Raw genomic sequence first — 6233 nt, forward strand, 5'->3', positions numbered from 1 at the left:
ATCAGAAATACGTTGAATAGACATCCACTAATATTTTATGCAGACAAATATATTTGATACGTAATTACAATCGTTAAAACGTATCTGTTAGTCGATAACATCTTAAAAATTACAGCAAACTCAGGAATGTCCCTTTAAGATATCAATTGTAATTAAAACAAACACACGCACGCACGCACACACACACATACACACACACACACACACCTCTACACCGTATGAAGCAATTTGAAGTATAATAATTTTACCACTGAGAACAATGAATACGCTTGATGTATCGTTGCTATTTTTGACCAACCAAAAGCCTTGAAAATGTTGATGCGGGCCAGATTGATATCATTGTCTGGAGAGTTGGTTCTAAGAAACTTCTTAAATTTCGTCTTGTCCGATAAAGCCGAGGGAACAGACCCTGGTGAGATCTAGTACAAAATAAAAATTATACCAACCCGAATGATCAATGCAATTTATAAATTCAGTTTGGAAGTATGTTGGTTTGTTTTTTATTTGTTTGTTGGGTGTTTTTGTGTTTTTTTGTGAGGGTTTTTATTGTGTGAATGAGTTGTAACTGAATGTTGTATACTGTGTACGTTTATATTTCTTTTAAATTTGTTCATGAGATATTTGTTGTTTCGAAGTATATTATGTATGTATGAATTTATGTATGAATGTATACACACACGTATACATATACACATATTGTGTGTTTGTCGGGTTTAACTATTAAATACATATATAGTAACGCAATGACGCGCGTGGGGTGTAATTAAATTATTTCTGGCCTCACAAATTGATAGGACTCGAACCTGTGGCACTGAATCGCTCTTTAACTCAACCATATGCATGGGGCCTACAAGCTACACGGTCGATGTATGTATTGATGCATGAATATCTATAGATTGTATGTATGTCTAGGTTGACTGTTACATACATAGATATTAACGCACTGGCGCAGGGGATAATTAAATCCTTTCTGGCCTCACAAATTGTCCCATGACGTTACTAGGACTCGAACCTGTGGCATCGAATCGCCCGTAAATTGCAAGGCTAACCACGATGTGCTCTGAGCTATTGTATGTATGTATGTATGTATGTATGCATGTATGTGTGTGTGTATGTATCTACGCATGTATGTATTTGTGTGTATTTATGTATGGATGGATGGATGGATGGATGGGTGGATGTATATACAGCACAAAAATGCACAATGGCTATTGGGTGTCAAACAAAAGCAAATACATGAATATGATTATTTTCATTAACAAAAGTTTATAATAATGTAAAACCACAGTATAAAGAGCTGTGGAGAAATCACAATACAGTACTAAAATCAAGGTTAAACGTATGAAAAATAATACATCGCCTCTACGATATTCCACGTGTAAACATATAAGAATGATATATCATCTCTACGATATTCCACCTGTAAACATGTAAGAATGATATATCATCTGTACGCTATTCCACCTGTAAACATGTAAGAATGATATATCATCTGTACACTATTCCACCTGTAAACATATAAGAATGATATATCATCTGTACGCTATTTCACCTGTAAACACGTAAGAATGATATACCATCTGTACGCTATTCCACCTGTAAACACATAAGAATGATCACCTGTACGATATTCCACCTGTAAACATGTAATAATGATATATCATCTATACGCTATTCCACCTGTAAACATGTAAGAATGATATATCATCTGTACGCTATTCCACCTGTAAACATGTAAGAATGATATATCATCTGCACGCTATTCCACCTGCAAACATATAAGAATGGTCACCTGTACGATCTTCCACCTGTAAACATATAAGAATGATCACCTGTACGATATTCAACCTGTAAACATGTAAGAATGATATATCATCTGTACGATATTCCACCTGTAAACATGTAAGAATGATATATCATCTGTACGATATTCCACCTGTAAACATGTAGGAATGATCACCTGTACGATATTCCACCTGTAAACATGTAGGAATGATCACCTGTACGCTATTCCACCTGTAAACATGTAGGAATGATCACCTGTACGCTATTCCACCTGTAAACATATAAGAATGATATATTATCTGTACGCTATTCCACCTGTAAACATGTAAGAATGATCACCTGTACGATATTCAACCTGTAAACATATCAGAATGATCACCTGCACGATATTCCACCTGTAAATATATAAGAATGATCACCTGTACAATATTCCACCTTTAAACATATAAGAATGATCACCTGTACGCTATTCCACCTGTAAACATAAGAATGATACATCACCTGTACGATATTCAACCTGTAAACATAAGAATGATCACCAGTACGATATTCAACCTGTAAACATATAAGAATGATCACCTGTACGATATTCAACCTGTAAACATATAAGAATGATACATCACCTGTACGATATTCAACCTGTAAACATATAAGAATGATCATCTGTACGATATTCAACCTGTAAACATAAGAATGATCACCTGTACGATATTCAACCTGTAAACATATAAGAATGATCACCTGTACGCTATTCCACCTGCAAACATAAGAATGATACATCACCTGTACGATATTCAACCTGTAAACATATAAGAATGATCACCCGTACGATATTCAACCTGTAAATATACAACAATGATACATCACCTGTACGATATTCAACCTGTAAACATATAAGAATGATCACCTGTACGATATTCAACCTGTAAACATATAAGAATGATACATCACCTGTACGATATTCAACCTGTAAACATATAAGAATGATCACCTGTACGATATTCAACCTGTAAATATATAAGAATGATCACCTGTACGATATTCAACCTGTAAACATATAAGAATGATCACCTATACGATATTCAACCTGTAAACATATAAGAATGATCAGCCGTACGATATTCAACCTGTAAATATACAAGAATGATACATCACCTGTACGATATTCAACCTGTAAACATATAAGAATGATCATCTGTACGATATTCAACCTGTAAACATAAGAATGATCACCTGTACGATATTCAACCTGTAAACATATAAGAATGATCACCTGTACGCTATTCCACCTGCAAACATAAGAATGATACATCACCTGTACGATATTCAACCTGTAAACATATAAGAATGATCACCCGTACGATATTCAACCTGTAAATATACAACAATGATACATCACCTGTACGATATTCAACCTGTAAACATATAAGAATGATCACCTGTACGATATTCAACCTGTAAACATATAAGAATGATACATCACCTGTACGATATTCAACCTGTAAACATATAAGAATGATCACCTGTACGATATTCAACCTGTAAATATATAAGAATGATCACCTGTACGATATTCAACCTGTAAACATATAAGAATGATCACCTATACGATATTCAACCTGTAAACATATAAGAATGATCAGCCGTACGATATTCAACCTGTAAATATACAAGAATGATACATCACCTGTACGATATTCAACCTGTAAACATATAAGAATGATCACCTGTACGATATTCAACCTGTAAACATATAAGAATGATACATCACCTGTACGATATTCAACCTGTAAACATATAAGAATGATCACCTGTACGATATTCAACCTGTAAATATATAAGAATGATCACCTGTACGATATTCAACCTGTAAACATATAAGAATGATCACCTATACGATATTCAACCTGTAAACATATAAGAATGATACATCACCTGCACGATATTCAACATGTAAACATATAAGAATGATCACCTGTACGATATTCAACCTGTAAACATATAAGAATGATCACCTGTACGCTATTCAACCTGTAAATATATAAGAATGATCACCTGTACGCTATTCCACCTGTAAACACATAAGAATGATCACCTGTACGATATGCCACCTGTAAACATATAAGAATGATATAATATCTGTACGCTATTCCACCTGTAAACATGTAAGAATGATCACCTGTACGATATTCAACCTGTAAACATATCAGAATGATCACCTGCACGATATTCCACCTGTAAATATATAAGAATGATCACCTGTACAATATTCCACCTTTAAACATATAAGACTGATCACCTGTACGCTATTCCACCTGTAAACATAAGAATGATACATCACCTGTATGATATTCAACTTGTAAACATATAAGAATGATCATCTGTACGATATTCAACCTGTAAACATAAGAATCATCACCTGTACGATATTCAACCTGTAAACATATAAGAATGATCACCTGTACGCTATTCCACCTGCAAACATAAGAATGATACATCACCTGTATGATATTCAACCTGTAAACATATAAGAATGATCATCCGTACGATATTCAACCTGTAAATATATAAGAATGATACATCACCTGTACGATATTCAACCTGTAAACATATAAGAATGATCACCTGTACGATATTCAACCTGTAGACATATAAGAATGATCACCTGTACGATATTCAACCTGTAAATATATAAGAATGATCACCTGTACGATATTCAACCTGTAAACATATAAGAATGATCACCTATACGATATTCAACCTGTAAACATATAAGAATGATACATCACCTGCACGATATTCAACCTGTAAACATATAAGAATGATCACCTGTACGATATGCCACCTGTAAACATATAAGAATGATCACCTGTACGATATGCCACCTGTAAAGATATACTAATGATACATCACCTGTACGATATTCCACCTGTAAACGTAACATATAAGAATGATCACCTGTACGACATTCCACCAGCAAACATACAATAATGATACATAACATGTACGATACACCACCTGTAAGACATATAAGAATGATACATCACCTGTACGATATTCCACCTGTATGACACCATTGCGGTCACCTCTGACACGATGGAACAGACATCACCGATAATCATGATTTTAGCTGGAGGAGTGTACAAGTGGTGGAACATGGCGTTCAGGCCTCGGCCTGGGTCACACTGTAAATAAAACATAGGGCTGGAATTACTTTAGTCTCCAATTGTTTGAAGGTCACTCCTAAAATGAAAGAATTTCAAAATATTGAGATATATTATGGAATATGTTGTTTCAAGATATCGCGATATATTATGAAATATGTTGTTTCAAGATATCAATATATATTATAGAATATGTTGTTTTTATTGGTGTATGTATAAGTATGTAAGTTAGTTGTTATGTAACAGTTATACCAACTCACCCCACCCACTTTTTTAGATTAAGATTAGATTAAGGTTTGTCAATAATGAAAAGAAATCCTTGATTTCATTTCTTGGAATTGTTATTAGATTTCAACAATACAATTCTAATTAAAAGTTCATCAAGATTATGTTAAAAAATAAAACTAAACACATTTAATAATACATATTTAAAGGACTTCCAATTCAATCCGTTTAAAGGGACATTCCTGAGTTTGCTCCATTGTAAGATGTTCCGGACTAATAAATTATTTCTACGATTAAACTTGCGTATTAAATATATTTTCTTGTTTAGAATATTAGTGTCTGTATATTCAATGTGTTTCTGGTCGTCTTAATATTTCTAAGAAGCCGAAACTGGATTTTGTCTTCAAATAATTTCGTACGTATGACAAAAACAATATTTTAGGAAATAAAAGGAAATTTAACCTAGTACAAATATTAGACCGATCAGAAACAGCCACTAATATTTTATTGAGAAAAATATATTTGATATGTAATTACAATCGTTAAAAAGTATCTGTTCATCGATAACATCTTAAAAATTGCAGCAAACTCAGGAATGTCCCTTTAAAAATGCAGTGTTTAATTTTGTTTACAATTTTACGTATTTAAGCACTGCTGTTAATGGGAAGGTACATATAAAAGATCCCTTACTACAAATGGAAACATTTAGCGGGTTTCCTCTCTAAGACTATATGCCTAAATTACCAAATGTTTGACATCCAATAGCCAATGATGATTAAATCAGTATGCTTTAGTGGTATCATTACAGAAAACAATCTTTAACTTTAAAAGGGCATTCCCGAGTTTGCTGCATTGTAAGGTGTTTCCGACTAATACAATATTTCAACGATTAAAGTCACATATTAAATATATTTTCTAGTTTAGAATATCAGTGTCTGTATATTCAATGCGTTTCTAGTCGTCTAAATATTTGTAAGAAGCCCAAACTGGATTTTGTCTTCAAATAATTTCGTACGTAGGAAACAAATGTTTTAGGAAATAAAATGAAATTTAACCTAG

This window comes from Gigantopelta aegis, chromosome 4 (assembly GCF_016097555.1).
Source record: "Gigantopelta aegis isolate Gae_Host chromosome 4, Gae_host_genome, whole genome shotgun sequence".
NCBI classification, from domain to species: domain Eukaryota; kingdom Metazoa; phylum Mollusca; class Gastropoda; order Neomphalida; family Peltospiridae; genus Gigantopelta; species Gigantopelta aegis.